Source organism: Ostrea edulis, chromosome 6 (genome assembly GCF_947568905.1).
Source record: "Ostrea edulis chromosome 6, xbOstEdul1.1, whole genome shotgun sequence".
Classification (NCBI taxonomy): Eukaryota; Metazoa; Mollusca; class Bivalvia; order Ostreida; family Ostreidae; genus Ostrea; species Ostrea edulis.
This window is the reverse complement of record NC_079169.1, coordinates 31,976,809-32,002,743: the sequence shown is the minus strand read 5'-3', so window position 1 is coordinate 32,002,743 and position 25,935 is coordinate 31,976,809. Positions and strand designations below refer to the sequence as shown.

The window sequence follows — 25,935 nt, the reverse complement described above, 5'->3', positions numbered from 1 at the left end:
GTGCTGTAGAACAGGGTAAATAAACCGTTAGCTCATGTTTGGTGTCAACGAAAAACGCTCTCTTTATATAAGCGAATGCAGGTGGTAGAAAGATACAGAAAGAACGTGTTGCATGCAGAATGTATACACAGCGCTGTTTCGTACAGGAACGAAACAAGCACTCACCCACTATCAAATACTACAACAATTGGAGACAATCGACCGAAAGCCTTTCATTTCAAATATCGGGCATGTGCATAGTATAAAAGAAATGTTTTAAGGTAGTTCCACCCTCTCGTGTGACGTCATAGGTTTTTAGGGTTTTTTTATATTTAGAAATATATCTATTGGGGAGGTTTTATTCACTGGGTATATATATATATATTAAATCTGGTAAACTATTTGATACTGAAAAGTTTTATATTTTCCATAGATAATCAATTACCTAAACAATGTATTTAAAAATGTTGTCAAAGACACTAACTCCTATGTTAGTATGTTCTCACTTGTATGTCTATTATATAATGCTTCCCCTGGTATCTATAATTGATTCATGAAAGGCGAAGATAACGAACAGTATCAATCTCATAACTCCTATAAGCAATACAAAATACAGAGTTGGGCAAACACAGACCCCTGGATATACCAAAGGTGGGATCAGGTGCCCAGGAGGATTAAGCATCCCCTGTCAACCAATCACACCCCGTGAGCCCTATATCTTGGTCAAGTAAACGGAGTTATTCGTAGTCAAAATCAGTGTGCTAAGAATATATATTTATAAAATAGCAGTTTGTTTTAAACTGCTGAAATTCAAATTTTGTCTTCCTAACCAGTTTTTATGTATTTTTTATTTTACATTTTAATGAAAACGTGAGATTCCCTGGTCCTGACATGTAACTTCTGTTTATGTATGTCTGACATGCAATTTATATATTTTCTTTGGTTATTGGTTAAATTAAACTATATTAAGTAAAAATTAAACCAGTTTTACTGCTTTGAACCATTAGTATTAAAAAGTCACCTAATGGTGGAGCTGCAGTGTACCTTAAAACGACCTTTGTACTCTAAGTCGCTATTTACATATACGTATTAGTACCCCTGTCTGATCATTTTCTTCAAATAGTGTAAATTGATTTAAATAATGGCGATAAACGTTATTAGCGAGGCTTTAACTTTCGTGGGGTGGTTTTTTGTTTTTCGAGATGACTCTAATTGCGAGAATACTGAGCGAGTCCTAGCGATATTTTCTATTTGAATGAATAAGGATTGAACAGCATGCGTACAATCCAAAAAATATTCTCTCCTTGATTTGCTTATGTTTAAAATATCAAGCATTTAATGTAAATAAATATATATGACTGACAAATTTCTGAGTCCATAGTGTGTTCACATTGACCTTTTAAGCATTTGAGCAACCTTCTAGTACTTATATATGAAAATATCACATACTGGTCTACTTACATGGTTGCGGCAAATGAAACCAAACTTTATGGAAAACCCCACAGGCTGTGTTATCGCATTTGACAACAAAAAATATCCCGTTTGCGCAAGACTTTAGTTCATGATACCTTTTTTCAGAAATATGGTACACGATACACAGAGAAATGTAATCTCCAAGTAACGTTTGGTATTAGAGTGACAGTATCGTGCGAAATAACTACGAGACATGATGTCGACCTGACTGGACAAGGGAAGTAATTCTAAGTAACCAACAACGTTATTTTTAAGCAGTGTTAAATGATCATTTATATTTTTATACAATAAGACAGTGTATTTGGCAAGGGCGATGTTAAATATTGATTTATTTTATCTGCAAGAATTGGAGGATTCGATTCCATTCATACCCTAAATACCCCCACCATGCTCTTTTTGTACAAGAGAGTTTCCACAAGGGAATTCAGTAATTTCAAAATGTCAATTTACGTATCTCAGACAAACAAAGCCCATGTATTGTGTTCTTAACGACGACACAGTTGTACCAATCTCTCTCTCTCTCTCTCTCTCTCTCTCTCTCTCTCTCTCTCTCTCTCTCTCTCTCTCTCTCTCTTTCTCTCTCTCTCTCTCTCTCGTAAACTACAAGATGTTTCCTACATTATTGTCATTCCCTAATTACAATATACTAATTTTTTACCCCTTCGTCATTATTTGATTATGGTACATTCCATACCATGTGCAATATATCATGATTTTTGGACATGAATTTTTAAGGGGGTATTACAAAAGCAACACCACAGCAGGTGTACGACTTGTTTTTCCATTGGAAATAGCATAGCAATTATAAAATATAAAATTTTCTAGAAAATCAAAAGAATTTAGAATTAAAACAAGATACTGCACTTGATTACCTATTATTCATTATTCGCATGCCTTGATCTTTCCGCGGCTTGACCTTTCAGACTACAGGACCCACCCCCACCCCACATGCCTTCGATCTCTGGGCATGTCAGTGATTTATCGTTACTAAGACGTCATTTTTTGTGTGTGCTATCTGATTTCCTTTCACTTTATGTATCTGTAATATTTTTTAGATACATAAGTAACATTAGAAAATACATTTAGCGAAGAGTTTTTGATACATTAAAAAGAAGGAAAAAAACGAGCGGAAAAAGATGTGTAAATTCAGCAAGTAAATAGCCTGAACTATTCCAGCAGTCCACTCCAATATGTACAGAGGAATTGACGAGTGATGAATTTTATCACAGCTTCAAATCAGATCTGGGGTCTGAAAGAAGTTGTACAAGATTAAAATTTGATACTCTGTAAGGCAAAACACATTGATTCCCAGCATGAAGCAAAAAGCATAAAAAAGATAGTTTCCCGGATCTCCTCCAGTCTGTGAAATAGATCGCACTCCTGGTTTTTCTCACTAAACGCTTGTTTCTTTTAACTTTTTTATCAAAGAGAAAAACCCTTTTTGAGCCTGAGAGATTTGTAAACATTTGTTTTTGTGATTTTAATTCTTGGTTTTCACTACAATCCGTCAGAGCAGTAGAGAACCAATCGGGAAGAAATGGTTGGACTGAGCGAGAGCACTGGCGGTTAAGAAGCATTGCTTTAATTGATACTGTTAAACATGACTGCAGATCTGATCCAACATCAACAAGACAAGAAGCTTCCTCTACTAAACTCTGTCATCAGAAGTGCAACAATCTACATGAACCGCAAAATGCATGTAATAAGCTAATTTCTGAATCAATAAACAATAGCAGGTATATCGCCAATGCATCAAAACTTTTCTTCCATAAGCACATTCTACGGTCTGGGTATTTAAGGTTATTCATATAACACAATTATGTTTGGATCAAATTAGAGCCTGTGACACTACCCCTACTACAAGAGAATTTATTAACTCTGACAGACGGTAACTATTACGTTGAAGTGATATGCCTCTTGTGAAGCTTTGCGCAGTCCTGTCAAAGTTGTAGACTTTTTCTCTGTTGAGAATTTGCTGTCTGGGTAAATATTTATCAATAGTCTAACATTACCAGTTGTTGAAAGCACTCACCTCCAACTGTCATTTCTAATAATTTCAAAAAACTAAAATTAAACACAAGAATCTCGTGTATTTAGCCCGGTGAAAAAAATTAATCGAATTTCTCTGACGATATTTGTGTGGAATGTTTATGAATACAATATTCTCGAAAAGACTATTGGGTGTTTCTTGATCTCTATTTTCTAAATTTCCGAATTGATTTCGACTTTGCACATCTCACCTTGGGTGTCAACAATCAGACAAATCGAGCCAGAAAGTAAGGGCTTGTCTCGGCGATAGAGGTGTTTTGTTACCATACAAAACGTGTGAAAAACATGACGAACTGATAAAAGGGGAGATAACAGCATCCGGGCATCAAACTATATCTGCTTGTGTCAAATACGTCCATCCACGTGAGTTGTAAGGCATGTCGAAAGAAGACCGTTAAGTCTGTGGGAGCTTTCGGTGCACTGGTTTTCTCTATGGCAATATCATATTTAGCAGCAAGTCGCAATATAGGTTTTATTTATTTACTTTTTGATGTATTGTAATTTTCTCTCGGTTTTCATCTCAAATACCCAGGAAGGATGAGTAATCTTTTCACAGGCGGGGGGGGGGGGGGGGGGGGTGGGGGGGGGGGGGGGGTGTGTGACATTTAATAAGGTATCATTTTAATACATATACAATAGAGATACAGTCAGTCACATGATCAAATCCAACGACGCGCTTAAAATATCGTTTTAAAAATGATACTTTTATTTTTCACACACTGTCGTGTCATATGGACGTTTTTTCAATGACGTCACGGTAAAACTGCGTAGCCGTGACCTCTTGACTCGAGAATGTACCCATAACTCTGTTGCAATAAAAAGAATATAAGTAGATATTTGATCTTATATCTATACATAAATGTAATGGTTCTAAAATGCAAGTCTAAATTGATGTACGAACGGGATGACTTCAGCTTCTCCGTACATGAATTATTTTGCAATATTCCATTATCAAGCTATTGAAAAATAATATGATACTTTATCAAAAGAGCAATAAACTGTTGATGAGGTGTAGAAGATGTCATTAAGCTGTATTGTGGTGTACAAGATAGAAATAAGCTGTTGTTATGGTGTACAAAATAGCAATAAGCTGTTGTTGTAGGGTACAAGATAGCGATAAGATGTTGCTGTAGTGTACAAGATAGCGATAAGCTGTTGTAATATACAAGATAGCGATAAGCTGTTGTTGTAGTGTACAAGATAGCGATAAGATGTTGTTGTAGTGTACAAGATAACGATAAGCTGTTGTTGTAGTGTACAAGATAGCGATAAGCTGTTGTTGTAGTGTACAAGATAACGATAAGCTGTTGTTGTAGTGTACAAGATAGCGATAAGCTGTTGTTGTAGTGTACAGGATAGTGATAAGATTTTGTTGTCATGTACAAGATAGCGATAAGCTGCTGTTGTGGTATACAATTTAGCGATAAGCTGTTGTTGTGATGTACAAGATAGCGATAAGCTTTTGTTTTTGTGTACAAGAGAGCAATAAGCTGTTGTTGTCATGTACAAGGTAGCGATAAGATGTTGCTGTGATGTATAAGACAGCGATAATCTGTTGTTGTGATGTACAATATAACGATAAGTTGTTGTTGTCATGTACACGATAGCGATAAATTGTTGTTGTAGTGTACAAGATAGCGATAAGCTGTTGTTGCAGTGTACAAGATAGCGATAAGCTGTTGTTGTAATATACAAGATAGCGATACGCTGTTGTTGTAGTGTACAAGATAGCGATAAGCTGTTGTTGTAGTGTACAGGATAGTGATAAGATTTTGTTGTCATGTACAAGATAGCGATAAGCTGCTGTTGTGGTATACAATTTAGCGATAAGCTGTTGTTGTGATGTACAAGATAGCGATAAGCTTTTGTTTTTGTGTACAAGAGAGCAATAAGCTGTTGTTGTCATGTACAAGGTAGCGATAAGATGTTGCTGTGATGTATAAGACAGCGATAATCTGTTGTTGTGATGTACAATATAACGATAAGTTGTTGTTGTCATGTACACGATAGCGATAAATTGTTGTTGTAGTGTACAAGATAGCGATAAGCTGTTGTTGCAGTGTACAAGATAGCGATAAGCTGTTGTTGTAATATACAAGATAGCGATACGCTGTTGTTGTAGTGTACAAGATAGCGATAAGCTGTTGTTGTGATGTACAATATAACGATAAGCTGTTGTTATCATGTACACGATAGCGATAAATTGTTGTTGTAGTGTACAAGATAGCGATAAGCTGTTGTTGCAGTGTACAAGATAACAATAAGCTGTTGTTGTAGTGTACACGATAACGATAAATTGTTGTTGTGATGTACAATATAACAATAAGCTATTGTTAAGGTGAACAAGATAGCGATAAGCTGTTATTGTCATGTACAAGATGGTGATTATCTGTTGGCATAATGTACAAGATAGCAATAAGCTGCTGTTGTGGTATACAATATAGCGATAAGCTGTTGTAATATACAAGATAGCGATAAGCTGTTGTTGTAATATACAAGATAGCGATAAGCTGTTGTTGTAATATACAAGATAGCGATACGCTGTTGTTGTAGTGTACAAGATAGCGATAAGCTGTTGTTGTAATATACAATATAACGATATGATGTTGTTGTAGTGTACAAGATGGCGATAAGCTGTTGTATACAAGGAATAAATACACTATTTGTGTTGCTTATAAGATGGCAATAAGCTGTTGTATACAAGAAAGAAATACACTGTTTGTGTTGCTTACGAGATGGTGATAAGCTGTTGTTGTAGTGTACAAGGTAACAATGAGTTGTTGGTGTGATTTACAAGAAAGGAATAAGCTGTTGAGAGTTAGTTAAAATTCAAGCTGATTATAGTTTTCATTTAATTTTATCTTTTGATTTCATATATTCTTTAATGTCCTGTTTTAATCGGGTGTTTAAATAACGGATCAAGGGTAAATCAACGAGTTTTTGAAACATTGGTGTGATCTCTAGCTGTCTTGCAGTCGTGCTAATATCGTGCCACAAACTTACTGTATAGAAGAGGTCAGCAAGTCAGATTGCTCGACGTTGCAGTTGAATTTCCCCAAATATGTATTAAATCCCAATTATAACCTCACCATGCCCAGGAAATGATGTTGCAAACAACTTTGATCTACTCTACAGAAGGACGCTTTGATATCAACATGAGATGTATTGTGTTGTAGTTCTTAAAGCGAATAGTTTGTAAAGCCTATATACTCTCAGACATCCCTATATATAGCTCTAATGCCTATCAGCTACCCTTCTCCCACATCAGAAGGCATTGTGAGAACATACTAGATATATCAATTAGACATACATTGCATTATATCCTTCTGGATCTTGAAAAAAAAGGAAATTTTTAATTCTCTGTATATTCCTACGTAACGCTTCAATCCCTCTTGTACCCCTCCCCAACCCTGGAAGGGATGGAAAATGACCCTCGTTGGTAAAAAACGAACAAACTTGAATTCTTATACCCAACGATACTTTGTGATAAACTTCAGTTTGAATCCAGTGATTCTTGAGAATATGAAAATTGTATGCCTAATAGATAGACAGACAGATGTTGGACAATACTTAATCAGAAAAGTTCACTTGAACTATTGTCTAAGGTAAGCTGGTTATATGCATGCATGCTTTCATGTTACATATGAAAAGGTTGAAGAAAACGAACAGTAATCAATCTCATAATCCTATAAAGAATACAGAATTGAGAGCAGGGCAAATAGGGACACCTGGAAACACCAGAGATGGAAGCAGATGCCTAGGAGGGGTAAGCATACCCTGTTTACCGGTCAAACCCGCCTTGAACCCTCTATTTTAATCAGATTAAGTGAATAATACTGAGTAATATTTGATGCCTTTTTTGCAATGAAAATATGAAAGAAATTGGAATACATGTCTGTTAAGTGTTATTTACCATCAGCTGTTTAGTTCCAATAATTGATAGATTGTCTTTCCTCCCAAAGAAAATTCCTCGCGATTTAAGTGAATGATATAACTTATTTGATATCGGCAATCCTGTCATATTTGATTTTAGTCGACACGACATTCGTTTTTATGTGAATAAATGTGCCGTAATCGAATACATTGATATTTCCTCAAGAAATACAAAAACATGGAAATGAAATTCAGCGCTTCCAGATCGTATTGAATTCTGGTGAATTTTGTATCGATATTTTAGTCATTAATCACTGCCAATACTGCGGCATCTGTTTAACTATCTAAGTAAGGGTATGAGATAGGGACAGGATTGATCTGAACTGCCCAATCAAACAAAAGTCGGGATCTGCATACAATGAATTAGATTAACTTCCTGTACATCCCTTCTCTGCAAGAACCACACTGTGAGTCCCGGAAACCTGGTAACGTAGCAAACAGGGATACGTTCTGCAGTCAACTGTATAGAACTTAGTCATCCATCACTGTTTTGCATCGTCTTCGGTCGCAAAATGACAGGAAGACAAAAGAAATGCAAAAGAGATTTAATATCACTTTTTTAGCTCTCATAAGTTGCGACGCGCACACTGCTCTCTCCCACTTCCTATCCATGGGATTTCCGGTACACTTTTCTGCTGTATTCAACTCCCGAACAAGGAATTGGTTGGATTCCTAATTATCCATGATTTCCTGTCATTCGGCGTTTGACAAAAATACATATATCATAAGAAAAAAATTGTCACCGAAGTCCCATAAAAATCTGATGCGCCTACTGGGTGTCTATAGAAAGGGAACCCCCATCTAGACGCATCTTACAAATTCCGAGGTTCAAAGCTTGGCGAAACAAAATAGCTTTTAGTAACCCCAGTTTGATAAACTGCATCTATGATGACATCTGGCCTATCACCATTTTTGAAGATATCAAAGCTTTTCTTATTCATTCAGGTAATGATTGAAATACCAGAGTGGAAAATACAAAGAGCCAGACAGTGTTAACAAACAAACCTATAGCTATTTGTTTTCTTTGTTATATGACATTAACCCACCCGCCTCTTCAAAACAAAGGTCAAATGACTTTTAACCTCGGGAACACATTTTGACTTCCGTACAACATATATTCTATCATTGCATTAATTATTGAACACATGTCACACGGTGTTGGAAGTGGTCCGTGTAATTATCTACACGTACAGTTACCAGTCGTAACTAAAATTAATCTGATTCCATCTGAAAATTAATAATCGTTATCTTTTTAACAAGTTTTTAATATATCTGGACAATGTCGTCTTAATATCAGGCATGATCGCAGTATACCGATATTATGTTAATATCATGGATGGTATCGATAGCCTTCCATCAAATGTTACAATGGCTACACAATTTAACGTTAAGAAAGTGAACTTTAAGCGAAGTCACGGGGGCAATAGACAGTGGCAATTCACTTATCAGAGCACTTACAACTGTACAGCGAAATTCAAGGGATGCCAGGAGGGTTCTCGTATGTGTAGCTGGTACTGACAATCGTGGGAAAACTCTAACAAATCAAACCAAAAAACTTACCTTTTAATCAAAACGTGCGCCAGGAATGTCCCAAATTATTCTTTTGTTTGCAGGTGTACACATGTATTGTAAGAATCGCACAATTAGAACATTCTTTGGGTATTGGTTTTAACACACTGCGACAAATCGCCACCAACAAGATCGCCCGTGAACCTTTTAAAAGTTTATCACAATTCCCAAAGTTCTCTATGCAATAAAGTCAATTAAAACATCCTCACAATTAAAAAGATGAAATCTTCAGTGAAAGCAGCATAAAGGGAAAAAGGTAATCAAGAAATTCTCGAGTTAAAAGAAATAAAAACCTGCGAAATAAAAGTGATGATTTACGTAACAAAAACCCGCATCTCTGTTTACCGAGCAGATAACAAAGCAAATGAGGAATCCCAAAACTCTCCTTACAACAGATACCTCCATTAACCGTGTCCCTGTATCAACATAGAGGAAACTCAACAGAGAGAGAGAGAGAGAGAGAAGAAAGAGGGGTCATAAAGCCTGGGAAGGGCAAAAAAGATTGACACGCTGCTGAAACTATGAAGTGGTCACCAATTAGTCTCAAAGACAAGCACAAGAAAGATAACCCTGTTATTTAGGTTTGGTGTCATGCAGTTTCAAACCTAAAACAATGTTCTGTTTTTAACTAGTTCTAATCTTATGGATTAATTACATGAACACTTATTTCTCTTTCTCTCGTTCTTCCTCTGTCTCTCTTTCTCGTTTTCTCTCTCCCCACGTGTGTGTTTTTAAAACAAGACCCCACAACACAGAAATGGCACGCCACACAATAACTGGGTCTAAATAGCGACACGTATGTCAGGGAGTCTGATTTATGTCTGTCGGGGGCAGCCAGAATGTAAAAAAAAACTTTTTAAAAAATATTGTTTTTATTGTCCCATTAAGGTATCAATGCGAAGAAGGTATCACGTTTTCAATGCAGATCTGAACAAGTGATAAAAAAGGAGAAATTAATGGCAAACATCATTAACAGGATTGCCTGCAAATTAGTTGCCGATTCACAAGGGCTAGATTCCAGGTTGAATTTGAAGAAGTTTTTACATTGGAAATAGATGAGCTGACACCGACATTGCCCCGGTGATAAATTAATATTACGAGAGTCGTTTGTCATTTTCTCTCGTTTTCTTATGCCACGAATTCTTCTCCACAAAATCATTTGTTGACCACTATTCGATGGATACACATGGATTAATAATAATTGTTGTGGTAGTGTTGATAGCGACGAAATGCTTATACGTTTGTGTTATAACTTTGGTTTGCTGGTATCGTAAAACTTTTAAGAATAAACATTCATTGGACTTACATCGGCTGAGATTTCACGAACTGGGACATCCAGGAAGAATTTCTGAATCCTGACGTTCGTGTTTTTATATTCATTCCAATAGGATGATGCAATATCTTTTTAGAATTTGTGGAGATATGTCGGTATTTTTCTGGAGTGTAGTTGCAATTAGTTTTTATAGTATTGTATTTGAAAATCGATGGTGTATAGCAATCTTAAATTCGATGGGTATTTCACATTGACCCCAATTTTTTTTTTTATAGCAAACCATTAAAAAAAAAAACCCAGAAAAAACAAGTTTTGTTAGTAAAGACTTTCATCCCGATGTATTTCCTGAAAAACAAACTTAATTTCTACTCCCTATTTATCTTTTTATTATTTGTTTCTAAATTATCCGTTTTTATTTATTTGAGTTTTTATTAGATATTTTCAAAATATTATTTCGGAAAGAAATTTAGATAGTATATATAAATAACCAAATTCTGTAGAAATAATATTTCATTTCACTGTTCTAAATTTTATAGATGAATACTACTAAACGCCAGCTTCAAATTTTCAGTTTATAAGTTTCAAGAAAATTCAGTGTACATTACACCAGTTTACAATATTTCCTTTAGAGATATGAATGTGACGTCTACGATGTTTATAAATATCTCTAATTTCTGAACAAGGTTAGAGAGTATTGGAACATAAATAGATAATATTTTATATTCAACATGTCTGTTTCAATAGCTGCATGTAAACACGATGAGATTTTTTAAGTTTGAAGAGAAACAATAATTTTTTAATTTTCGCACTTCTTTCAACTAAAAGGTCGCTGAAATACCATTTTCTGAGCAATGTTTTTCGAGCGCAAACAAATTATTATTTCAAGCTTGTGTGCTTTTTTCTTCTCAAAAAGCCGTATCGTGTCCCCGCTAAATAAACCAAGTTTGTAACAATAGTGTAGTCGATGGGAGGAATCCGATATGTTTATTATAGGGTCACTTTAGATCGCCTCAAAGAAACTTAGACCCGAAAACCTGACAGCTTCGGGGTCGCGCGGGGGAAAGGTGCGGGACCGAGACCTTCCGAATATCCCCGTAGATACCCAGAAATCTATTTGATAAAGGGGGTTACTGTGTGACCGAGAATAATGGAAAGGTGTCACGAATTATTCCGATTTGTTTTACTCTTGTTAATTTCGTTTCTTTATTTCTATAGTTGAATTGGTTAGAAACGTTTTAATAATTCGTATCAGTAGTTTGAATTATTTCTTGACACTTGACAAGCTAATATTTAATTACGACAAAGCAAAATCACACATGGTTTATATGTCATTGATTTTCAATTTGAAATATATATATATATATATATATATATATATATATATATATATATATATAAACGACGAAAGACAGATTAAACGAAAGTTATGGCTTCACATTGCTTTCCCCTCGCAGGCAGAGATACTTGCATGTTTACTCCCTGTACTAAGTAAAATTGTTGTATCAATTCTATTGAGATAATTATTCCTTTGATTTAAAATCAAAATAACAAAAATGATAAGAATTACACATGCAGTGTTTGTATGCAGTAACTTAACGAAAAGGTAATAATTTTATGGTATTTCCGGAAATATTTCTGATATATTTTTGTATGAATATGCGTATTTTGAATATGTACAAAATATTAATCGATCATTCCTAAAATTTCTTCTACAAATAAAATTTATTTATTACATGTATATTATTCTCAAAATTATTTTTCACAAAGCTTCCCCTGCTTTGACGTAAACAGAGAATTTATTGAATAATCTGAAACGAAAGATGAAACCAACATCTGCAATTTCATTTCACTTAGTAATTTTATTGTATTTTTGTTTGTTTGAATTTTTAGATTGACATTTGCATACTTGGTGTAAGGTATTCCGTCTTTCAAGTATCACCCAAGTTTTTAGAAAATTTATGGACAAGTCAACAATTTGTTTTGATAAATTTGACATTAATTTAACCCCCAAACAAACAATGGGCATTGACCCCGACCGACCCCGGCATTGAAAATGTTTTTTAGCTCCACTTGATAATTCTGTCAAAATTCGGGTTCTCCACCCCGTGCAAACCCAACACTTGTACAACAGTCACATTCACAAAACCTGAAAACCGGAACTGTCAATCATAGTCACAAAAACGTTTGGTAGCCTTTCCTTGTGCTAAAATGTTCTATTGTATCAAAAGAGGCATTTTAGACCCCCAAAATATGAGAATGTGAAAATATTCAAAATGAAAATGTCCACAGGTCTATATACATTTAATGTACTTCTTGCAGCAAAATAAATATTCAATTTTCGTTACACAATTATTAAGAATACATTAATATATTTCAGTTCATAACATTTTTATCCAGCTCATGTATTGGTGTGTTCAGTCTTTGGCAATGATACAAAGAAGCTGTGGTTTGTTTGTTAAGTTGTCATATTTAGATTTGTACTATGGCCGGTATCATCTATAGGTCCTGAATCGAGGTACGGCCACACACTAATGATAGGTGAAGGTGTAGAAATTACAAGGGAGCGGTAACAAACCTTTTAATTCAAAGAGCAAAGCTTAACACCTTCAACCAAACAAAATAAAGAAGTGACTTTCATAAAATCCTAATAATGTGTAATCGATGTTCAGCTCTAGTTGAGGCCCTATCGCTTCTGAATGGCTTTTCCGTAGTTCTAGCTTAGATTACTCTATGTAATTTCCATTCACGAATTTCCAGTTAACGCTCAAAACATTGCCCGATCCTATCAGTGATAAAGAATGTGAAATAATATTGTCAATAGTTATTGTAAATTATTTTAGTAGCCCAAAGCACCTTGGTTCTTTGACAAAATGTAAATCGTTCTCGGCGGGAAGTCTGTTCCTCTAATGTACCTGTCACAAAAACGCCATGACAACTGGACTGTTTTAATTTTCCGTCGTGTATCTATTGGGATTTCAATGATGCTATCCTCACTTAAATCCGATGTAACCGTGCGAACTTCTGAGAAATTTGAAACTGTTTTATGGTGCTAATCCTTCATAACAGTTCCCTACATAAGCCGACTTCAATCATTTATATTTATTGAAATGGGAAACTCCCTCCATTCGGTCGTTAGTTGTAGGCAAGTAGAAGTGCTCTCTTTCTGTCCATTATGGGGCTGATTTACGACAAGGGTTTAAAGTCTATCCGACTGCAATCGGAGGAAATCTTATTGAGGAACTATTGAGACGAGGTTTTTATGTTTGGTAGTCAATCGGAGTGAATGAGGCAATTTGGAAAACGACCATAAAAACGACGAAAGGTACCGCAATACAGAGAAAGGACAGAAAAGATTTAAAGACGTATTAAAGGCTGGAAAATTAGTACCACACTTTATCCGTGATACGAGGATCGCATTCTGTCTCACAGGATTTATAACCCTGATACAAAGCCACCACAAAATCTAAAAAATTTGCTTAATCTTTTCTTGTAAAGCATCCCCAAATTGCCTACATATTGCGAATCTATGGCTACAAAAATAAACATTTTTGGATAGAATGTAGTGAACGCGAATTCCAATAGAATATTAGACTTCATAAATGTCTGCCAAAACTGTAATTAAATACGGAAAATGTCGCATTCAGTTTTCTTTTAAAATTTATATACCTGTCAAAGAGGTTATAACTAAAGATTTACGCAAAATAATTGAGAAAACATACGATATTTGTCTAAGTTTGACTGGTCACGTGGACCGACCACTGAATATAGATCAAACTGACAGAAAAAACCAAACAAACATGATGGGTTCCGGAAAGGTCCAAACATTTGAGAAATGATGGATGTAAATTATCATCAGTTTATATTTCAATGCTGAAACTTACACGCGTCTAATATAAAAAGATATTCATACAATGTGAAATACCAAACAGATAGGTCTGTAGAATCGTTAAGGATATGACACCCCACTAATATTTGTAGATGTTTTGTAAATCAAACGCTGGAATATCGTTTTAGGCTATTGTTAACTGTAGGATATCTGTTCTAAATATTTTTCATTTGATATATATCGGATGAAATGAATCTTATTTATCAACAGGATTTTATTTTTGATATTTTACACGTGCAGGGTGTAAACTTAATTGAATCTGCAACACATTGGATGACTCAGTACATCCACACCTTACAGGGGGAAGGAAACCATTTACATGTCAAGGCCCAAGAAAAGAGATCATTTAGATTACGTTATCGATTTCCTACCGTCAATTTAACAATAGTTCCATCCATTCATCATCCCTATTACGTTCACCAAAACATGCATACAAACACTACAGAATAAGGATGGATACATCCAATTCAATCTAGCCCGCGGAAACGTCTTAAACACGGGCCGCCACAGCAAGGGAAGCTTGATTTATCGTTCACGAAGAAACATTACGTGATATATTTCCTTTTTTCATCTTGTTCAGATATATCCCTTTTTTGAATTAAACATTATTTCAGCTGTTGCAATGTACTTTATACGAAAAACATTTTTACAACAAAGTAGCAGTCCTTAGTACCGTTGTGTTTTGGATGTTCTATAGCTACTGTACATATGCAGAACGTGATATTAAATGCAGTTGCATAAGATTTGTCCAACCCTTGTATGAGTCGCAGTCTGATTAAACAAAACATTAGAAACTAATCAATCATTACTCATTTATGTAATTGTGTGTCCGTTTTATTTATAATTACTCCGTCCTCTGTGATGACATGGCTCTCGGCGGTATACTCCCCATGTCGACTACAGAACAATACATCAGTGTATATATAGTCTATGCATAAAGGAAAGAGTCTAAGAAATTATATTTCTGACGTAAAAATCACATACAGTATGTATATTTCTGTCTGCGATATATTTTCGTGCCTTTGGGTCTTACATATAAAATCCATGTACCATTGCATTAATAAATAAAACAGATCGCTGATGGGGCTAGTTCGTGATTGCAGCTTGCAGCAAATACAATGCTTGATTTTAAATACGCCAAAATATAATTTTCTATTAATTCAGTCTAACCAATATTTATCATAAGAAATGAAACATACTAACTTTCGAGGCTCCATATATCCAGAATAATGACATGTATCGAACTCTATCCAGAATAATTACATATAGCCTTAGTTCAAACGATATCTTTTATCATCAAAATAAAATTTCAATTACATCATCTACAGTCTAAGAGAATGTTTCTTAATTAAATTCACGTAAAGAAGTTGTATTATAATCATAAAACAAATCTAATGTCCTGGACCACTGTGTAGTTTTCCGCATTCTGATGAGTGTATTGAATTGAGAAGACTACTACCTGCCATTGGGTCAAATGCTGTCTAACATGCTATTGAGGCCGTTCTTTGCACACTGGTTTTGACTACGATCGAGATACATGTATAGAGCTCATAGCGGGTGTGACCGGTTGACAGGGGATGCTTACTCCTCCTAGGCACCTGATCCCACTTCTAGTATGTTCAGTAGTCCTTGTTCGCCCTACACTTAGTTTTGTATTCTTTACAGGAGTTATGAGATTGATCACTGTTCGCTATGTTACCTTTTCATTATATACATACATACATACAGACATACATATATATATATATATATATATATATATATATATATATATATATATATATATATATATATATATAATTTTGAGTTGGGGGGGGGGGGGCAAGAAAGCCTGTTATCATAAATAGTTCTCTAAAGCATACATGCATATTGCGTCAGAACACTTGCTTATCTATCAAACATTCATGCACATATTTTGTACACCATTACAATAAGCTGCAACTTTGGTATGGAAATGGTACATAGACAAATGTGTGTCCATAGTAAACTCGTGTACACTTTCTATTTTAAAAAAATAAATCGACGGAAACCTTAAATTTGCTAAAAATCTTTGACAATCCTGTGAATTTCGTTACTTAATTTATGATCGTGTTTATATATTTCTACAATATGTTGTTAGATTTCCGGATTTATGTCTACTTTAAAATTTAAGTGAAATGAGGGGAAGGGGCATTTGGATCCCTTATTTATTTTTGTTTTCTATTCATATGTTGGAAGTATTCGTTTGGGAATAAATGTTTTTTTCATGTTCCACAGACCAGATAATATACATGTACACATGTTCATACGATACCCAGGAGGCACAATTGTATTGTTTAGACCAATCGTGCATGGAGGTGTTACTGGAATCTTTCTGGATCCTGATTTCAAAACATTCAAAATATATATTGACGTTTGAAAATCGAGAATTCATAATCCATAAATTCTGATATTTTGTATACTTCATTATAGATTATATCATACTACATACTCGTGCTAGTATTTGCAAATCGTCTTTAATTGTCCTAAATATTGGATTTTTTCGTGGAAATCTTTATTGGTATATAAGAAAGCATTCTGCAGCCTTCGAAAATAAACTTATGCGGCGATTCGTATTTAGATAATTAATCAGCTTTTTTTTTTTATTTAGATCTCGAAGCACTAGAAAACTGTGTGTTCACATACATAAAGGTATTTTCATGTGTGCTAAATGTTGTAAATCATTCTAGATAAACATTTACGACAACCGAAGGAACACCCGCGTTATTAGTGGTGTATTGCGAAAGGGCAAACAGACGACGTTGTACAATTACCCACAACGTGAAGAATTTTACATCCTAGAAACACAAAATGGAATCACAAGATTTCCTACTGGAAGACAATAGCGTCAGAATTTCATCACCTTGGTCCTAAATACGCCCGTGTCGAAACTCAACGTGTTTGTCATGGACACCAGATCGTGTGAAATATACAACCGGATTTTTGGTTTATTAGAGAATTAAATCTTCTTTTATTTTCTTGAAAGTCTAATTTAGCATATAGATAGCACTTCAGATTGAAATAGCAATGGTAGTCTGTTGTTCGATCATTTTAAAATTAGAACATGAACATGATATTCAGCACCAAGCGAAAAATGCAATTACAAGAAAAATATGGAATTCTGACTCAGCACACCCTATAAATTAAAAAGACTATACAAACTGTCTGACATGCAGCAATTCTAGGAAAATTGTTAGAATATGGTTTTTCATAACTAGCTGCAAGTTCGTGCACTTTCGTTTACACAACTTCAAACGAAGTATTTGCTCAATCAGTTTTTCCCTCATGTTTTATGTGTTCAGTTAGATGAGGACAACACTCGTTTGACACGTCTGTTGATGAAAATCTGCTTTATGCTACAAAGTGTTACACACCTGCTTAAAATTAACTGACAATAAAACAAATAGAGATTTGTAGTGCGTCTTTAAGCTGTCGAAAAATGATAAATTACGGTTCAGAAAAACTGTCGCTATTCCCCTTTCGTTTCCCCAACCATCTGATCCTGTTCCTCAGTGAGATAATTGTGGAATCAGTGAAATCTAAGATTCCTCTGTTTAAATTGGATAACATGCAAAAAATGATTAATATTGATATTCGTTACTACTCATTCCCCCAGGAGAGCGGATAAATTCGATCAGTGGACCCAACTACTGGTCGTAAAATACAAATCTGGACAAGACTGTCCCTATCGGTTTCATTATGATGTTAAATTAACTAAAGAAATGACAATATCATAAATAGTTTTACAAGCTTCAGATCGTAAACTGTAACGTTGTGGTAGTCAATCCATATAATTTACAACAATATATCAGAGTTTTTAATGACACTCAAAACACATAATACTTTTACTGGGACGTTGTATTGAATATTTAATGACAACAAATTAATATAAAGAATCAATGGCTTTGTAAAATATACAACTGGTGAAAAAACAATCGTAAAATATCTCACTTTCAGAAGAAAATGTTTATATCATTTACAAGAAAGATAATATAACTTACAAATTTATTTATTGAGGTATTTGTCATAAATTGATGAATTCGAGAAAAACACGTTTCATATATTTCTAAATACTATAATAAATACCAGATAATATATTTCAATTTTTATCAAAGTTATTTAGCTAGTCATTGACCAGTAAATATAAAATAAGATAAATTAAAATTCCCATAATTCCACAGATTAATAATCAATTCATATACAATATATCTGAATGAAGAGCCAAATATTTCCGGTACTCTCAAAGCGATGTTAATATTTCCGGTACTCTCAAAGCGATGTTAATGTATAATTTAAATATGTTTATTCCAACGTCTACAGGAAGACTTATTCTTATAATTGTATATCTCAAATCAAATACAAAATATTTTAAAGCAAAAATAAATGAATATTGAAAGAATAAAATACTGATATTCTAACTCTGTTCTGATTTTCACGAAAAGCCTAATGCATTTTATGTAGTACCTGGAGAAAATATTATATTTTAAATCAATTTCAAAAACAAGTTTAACCTGACCAATACTATACTTTCAACACACCCTGGGTTTTTCTAAAGTATTATAAACGAAGTACGACCACGTACAACCTGCTCGTCTCCATCTCCGCCGGTACCCTTAACTGTAGTCAGACCCCTCGGGGCTTCTGCCTCATCCATGTTCGGACCTATCTCATTTATTTTTCATTATTTTCCGGGCTCGGAGCGTGTGTTAGGATGGCACAACAAAGTTTTAAAATCAAAGTCCTCGCCACCAAAATAAAGAAACCGGCCAACTGGACCATTGATTCAATTCAGAATGGCGAGAAAAAAAGAGACTATCTAAACAAGAGATAGAATAACGTAACCACCAAAAGTTGGACCATTTTGTGGTCAAACAATTTAATTTGAATCATTCCAGGCTTTGTGTTCGTTTATTGTATTTCTGAAATGTCGACAGAACTCAAACAGATCAAAGACTTGTTTAATGTCATATCTATTATTCTCAGAAAAATGTCTCTTTGTCCAAAAATAGACGGCGATATTTAGTTGTACAATCTGGGAAAATTTCATTATTAACTGTGTATTGAAATTTTGAGAGAGAGAGATTACATATTAACAGTCACAAGTGTTCCATCCTCCCGTTAACCTTTACGTTCCATAATACGTCTATCTGGCAGGTAATTGAGATCACTTTCAGAGTTATCCACTGTAGATTTAATGTATAAAATCCATGGCTATTTAGTCTTCTATCTTTGGATCACGTGTACCTTATCCGCGTGTAATTTTTACAGTTTCAGAGTTGCAGAATTATTATCAGTGACATTAAAACATCAATCTTCCCTCGGGTATCTGATCAGTGGTAAATGCACACCTACTTCCAAATGTGAATGAAAATGTCTGTTTGCTATGTCCAATACACTAAACCGTAATTCAGACACTAATAATCACGTTTAAAAGATTCCCCACTCTGTAGACCCTCCCCTAAAACATGCAAATTAAACGACCTGCTTAATGATCTTTTAATGTGTATTTTATTATCATCGTCGAAAACCTGCAGTCCAAATGAGCAAACAGACAACTCGATCCAAGTTTTTAAGGTTTAAAAATTATCAGACAAAATTAAAAGATCATAAAACATGAGATTTATTGTTTTAAGCGCGCCTGGATGAGGCTTCTATCGACTGCTTTTCCTAATTACATGATGTTAGAGACGCTAGTGGATCTTGATATATAGAAAATGTATTACCTTTCCACTGGCGGTGATAAACGAGGCCTTTCTTCGTCTTAGCCGAAACCCATAAACCAGGACCCGGTAAACTCATAAAATACCGGCCTGTCATTTTCAATATGGGGTCACGTGACCTTGATTTGAATGTGTAAGGAGAAGCAGCGGTTTTATTCAGTCTCTGATAGGTCAGACGGTGATTAGACCAAATGAAATGAATAATGAAGATGGAGCATATGTAGTTCGGCTTTTTGTATACTCCGTTAGAAGTTTTCTAAAAGTAGAAAATGAATTTTACACACAAAATTTGATTACAATAAAAACATTCAAAACTATTAATTACAGTATATGTTTAGCCTGAAATAGTTGTATTAATTCAGCATTGTTTTATTTACTGCATTTTATAAAATATTACAAAAGCAATATGATTTAGCGAAACATTACTATGATTTTTAAAGTTGTTAGAATGATTATTTTTCAAGAAGTAAATACCCAGATTTTCGTCTTTAATAAATGTTTATATATTCAGTAACACAAACTTTACTTCATTTTGTCCGTCTTTCATCATTCAGTGTTGGGCGGGTATAGTAACATCTTTATGTACATAAGGAATCCCCGTCAGTAAACAAAAATTGATTGATGGTATTATCATCTCCCAAATTCCAAAAGTGTTATCGTCATAATTAAAATCGCATATACTGGAACAGTAGATGACAATATATAAACATTTTAATGCTGCGATTTTTAAGTAAAAAGATAGAAGGAGAAATCCTGACTATTCTGACTACGAGTGTAATGATACATATAAATCAAGTTTTCATTTCATATATCAAAAGAAAATGTTATAAAATTATCTTCCAAAGTGTGCTCAAAATTTATTTTTAAAGTGTACGTGTAATTCATTTGTTTAAAAACAGATTAATGATACAATAATGCATATTAGTTATATCACATCTTTGGATAAAAATACCACCCATATATTTTTGTGACCCTAATAATGCAATACTCCCATTTTTATTATAATTACATATAATGCCAAATCGACGTCACGGAGCAGAAATTTAGTTCATATCCCGATAATCCCCAGTTATGATTGATGACCGAATATCAACTATATCTAAACCGTGTGGCACTTGTTATGCAAAACTTTAAAATTCTTCGGCTTGTAATGAGACCGCTCTATGCTAGTGATCCGGTTTCTGCAGAAGTCAGATAAAACCAACGTTGTAGATTCATAGAGGCCTTCAGATGTTGTAGATTTTGGTCTGAATTGGAGTAATTAATGCGTATTTCTGACCAACCAAGATATCAGTTTCTGAATTAAATTATTCTGATAGACCGACCTGAGTGTATACAGATCACCCGCATAGATACACAGTGAACAGGACATCTTATACCGAATTAATCCCTTAATATACACTCATAAAATACTGCCAATTCATGGTTCCTTACCACACAGCAGCTTATAAGCATGTTTCGTCGTGTAATTAGTAGTACAATTCTTTATTTTTCACATCAAAATTTATACCATACGTCTGAAAGTATTTTTACTCTATCAATAATTCATAAGATAAATGTACATGTAATTATTCTTTATCAAAAAATGTATAAACAGTTATCTGTGAGTAAAAGGTTTTCCACTGTAATTAAATGCATAAATCTATACAAAATTGATCATAAAGCAAGTCTTTTTTTTTCTAATAAAGCAAGACTTATAATGAAAGAAAAGGGGTGATGATGATATCTTAAAGCTAAAAACCTACTAAATATTTTACAGACAAATATATAAACAAATAATAATAGGATAATTATAGACGTAATTAATTTCCTATCAGGTAGAACATATTTTACGATACTAGCATTTAGATTATACCAATATAATGTGTTTGTTTCAATCTTGTACAGATTGTGGGGGATGAGAAAAGAACATGATTCACAGGGTAAATCAACATGCAAATGCAAGAGTGGACATTTATCTTGGTGTGGTGATAAAGATACTAGCAAAACAAAAACAGTACATTTGTTAGAAAATAAATAAATACACTTATGTCTTCTGTATCATCATTGATAGATTTACCCACAAAATATATTTCCTTCATTTTAGTAATATTAGCAAAGCGGCCTTCTTCAATTTTCACAGTATTTGCTGGCATACTTAATTTATATTTTCATTGACTATTACAAAAATAACAAAGTGCTTGATTTTCCATTTGTGTATATACCTTTTTCGTTTTACATAAATTATGTCGTGAAGGATTTCATTGCTTTCAGATTTGAACTTTATTTTATTATAATATTTATATTCATCTTTGGGTCAATATAATTACATGTACATTTCAAAATAGCCTTTTTGAATCCGCCGGCGTATTCAAAACAAACTAATTTTGATTAACTGTTCTTGGGTTGAATTAATAACGATTTATGTACCAAATTCTTTTTATTAAAATTTTAGTTTAGTTTAGTGTGAACAATATTTATTATTAAACTCATCATAAACAAGCAATAACGTACTAGTACATATATGGTAGAATTTTTACTACATTAATGAAAATATTAATGAAAAGGAAACTCGATGCACAAATATTCAAAAGTGGATGAATGACGCATTAGATATCTAGCAATATCCTATTTTCAAATTTCATAATACTCCAAATTATGAACCTTTAGTATATACTTATAGAATTTAGAATGAATTATATTACAAAGAATTTAATTTTAACTCATCAGTTATATACTAGACATTCATAACCTTATACCAAAAAATATTCCCTACTCTCTATACTACTTGATTAAACAATAGAATATATTTAATAGTATTATCAAATACAAGATTCAATTCAGATAAATTCATTTATTAATTTGTAATAAATTTTGATGTAATATTCACACCATTAAAAACTATCAGATATCTATTTTCTGATTGATGTTTTGGTATTCCTAACATATTTTATTGTATATGTGTTCAATATACAAAAGAATCGGAAAAAAGTTCTATCAACTTAGTCCCTTTCCTGTTTGATATAATATTACTTCAATATTTACTACAAAATCAAATATAATTACCTGTGCGTAGATTAAACTACTGATTACATATTTCAATAATACATGTCATTGGCGTTTCCAGTAGTCAAATAAAACACACCCCTAGAAGTGTAGCGTTATAATTCCCGCCAAAGTGGAAAACACAGTCGAACTCTAAACATGCAGAACAGACATGCAAACATGAAATTTAATTCCTTAAAATGTGTCAACTTTGAAAGCTAAAAACGTGCACGTGGGTATCGGTTCTTGCATTTTGTGTCCTTTGTTTTGTTCACAAACACAAGAGTTGTGTTCGAGTTGCCGTTCTTTGGCTTTGTTGTACAATCGACGATTCAAATTTCGTCATCGTTCTTCCAGTAGAAAAGTAAAATTACCTTTTGATGCCCGACGATATGAAAACTCCCAAGTATCCGAAAACGTAACGTATATTTGTAGGAAACGTAGACAAGCTTAAGCTACTTACAAGAAGACCGCCACAGCTGTAATTATAAACATCGAAATTGCACTTCTGTTACGATGTGTGGTCTTTTCTTCTGTCCTATTTTCATAATCAAAGAATGTTTTTGAAGTTTTTTTTTAAATTGAGAAATGTCTGTACCTATATCACACTTTAACTTTAAAAATAGTTATGTTTTACTCTCATGGGGAGTTCTTTAGTGCGACATAATCCATTCACGGTCACCATATCAGGTCTGTTTCTTTCAATCCCTAGGCACCCGATCCCACGTCTGATCCCAAGGCACCCGATCCCACGTCTGGCGTTTCCAAAGAGCCGTGTTTGCCCTGCTTTCAGTTTTGTTTTCTTTATATGATTTATAAGATTGATCACTGTTCCTCACTTTTTTCATGTATCAGTCTGCTTTGCTGGATGCTAAAGAAATGAAATTATATGATATCCAATATTCGGTTGATTCAGGAAATGGAGAGTACGTGAGAGGACAGTGGGTAAGTAACACCGTCGGTCTCGAGATTAGATCGAGTAAGAAAAGTGCGCTTTATATTTCCCAGCAAAATCCCGAGATCGAGGGGGTTAATTATTTCTCTTTTATTACAGTGATATTCCTTACATCTACAAAGTACAGTTCTTCTTGACATGCACATCCATTGTACATAACATCAAAGTATTCAAAAGGTTCCAACAAACTGCTTAGTGCAAAATCGTTTTTACCTTTTTGGACAGAACTATCTGCGGTAGTGAATAGTTTCCCCCTAAAGTACATTTAGAATACAAGAATATAACTGCTATGTAAAACTCAGAACTTTACTTTGAAACAAATCAATACTTATCATGACGTCACTAATTTTAATGATGCCATAGAAATGGCGTAATTTCACAACATTGTTACATTTTTCAAAGGAAAAATATGAAACTCCAACCTTCTGTTTTGTTGGGAAACATAAAACGCATACGCTATTAGACACCATTTACTGACATGATGTATATATGTGAAAATGGTGCCTGATCACGCCTATCAATATATCAAAATGAGCACAATAATTCAAAGGCATTATACAAAAAATCGTTCTTTTTAAGACATATTCGTACAGAAGCAATCGTATACATACAATGCTATTTTCATCGATGTATTTTTGGCAGACATCGATTCACATACACTAAATTGAGCAATTGACAAATTTCTTCTGTTTATTAGTAATATACCAAATACAGACCTTTTACATCGTAGATTGGGGGTGGGGGTGGGGGTGATATATGTTTCCTCGAGAATATGTAACTCATATTGAGACGCCACGGATCGTGGTATAATTATAGATAATGATAAGCGTGTAGATTTATAAGCCAATAGATATATTTCTATAAACATGAATACATGGTCACGGTTACATTGGTTCCTTTCTGTCATTGAATACAAGTACAACTACAGACAGACACAACGATAGCGCTGTACAACTACAGACACAACGATAGCGCTGTACAACTACAGACAGACACAACGATAACGCTGTACAACTACAGAGAGACACAACGATAGCGCTGTACAACTACAGACACAACGATAGCGCTGTACAACTACAGACAGACACAACGATAGCGCTGTACAACTACAGACAGACACAACGATAGCGCTGCACAACTACAGACACAACGATAGCGCTGTACAACTACAGACACAACGATAGCGCTGTACAACTACAGACACAACGATAGCGCTGTACAACTACAGACACAGCGATAGCGCTGTACAACTACAGACACAACGATAGCGCTGTACAATGGACAACTATGTTATTCTAAATAAACACTGAATACATGTATATACAACGTGGTGTAATTTACTGTGGAGAAACGAGGTCCATACCATTCGCTATTTGTTTACATTGCTGTTTGTTCGTCTATTACTTGCATTAAAACATCACCATATATAGCTATACATGTAAGTGAAGTGTCAATAAGTTCAAGGCCGTAACAGTCAGAGTTCTTTATCGTACCAAGACTTTCACTTTTAATGTCGGGCGCTTGTCGAAGGAACTGTCCCTACCAATGGTAAACGTTTCAGGTTTAATGTGGTTCGCAGTTTGGACGAGCAGGTTGTGAATTCCTTGGTAGTTGTTTGATTCTAGTAGATCTTCGATTTAAAACCTCATTTTCTTCTCCTATAATTACAGTGGTTTTGTCATGATGATCTTTTTCAGCTTGGGCCGCATGGTTATTTAAGACTTTTCTTCTCTGGCTACAGGTTGAGTTGACGTCCTAAATGGAATAATTTCCCCCTAAACCTATCCATGACCTTGTGTTCTCCACCAAACACCGTTACCTTTACATCAGAACTCGACTTCTTTCCTGCAGATCTGCTCTATTCACATACAAAACAAAAGTACTTTCCATCTGTGTTTAGCAAACCAGAAGTGATCAAAGAATTAGATAAATTACATGATGTTTACATGTAGTTCCAGCTAATAAACCTTGTTTGTAAGGCTCATTATTACAACTATATCTTAAACGAACTTGGCATTAGTTCTCCATTGGGCAATCGTACTTATATTCCAACTGC

The 25,935-nt window shown here is 34.2% G+C and overlaps 1 protein-coding gene across 3 annotated transcripts in view; it reads right to left on the bottom strand.

Annotated features, from left to right (window-relative positions):
• LOC125647556 (homeobox protein HOX3-like) overlaps positions 1-20,099 on the bottom strand; it is a 29,088-nt gene extending 8,989 nt beyond the window's left edge. Inside the window, exon 1 of one of the 3 annotated variants that reach the window (XM_048874265.2) lies at positions 19,904-20,099. The gene's annotated coding sequence lies outside the window, so the exon portion shown is untranslated. Of the gene's footprint in view, positions 1-7,414; positions 7,953-8,994; positions 9,274-19,903 lie in introns of those variants that run through there. The other 2 variants (XM_048874267.2, XM_048874266.2) reach the window with 2 other exon arrangements.
• Positions 20,100-25,935: the final 5,836 nt, after the last annotated feature.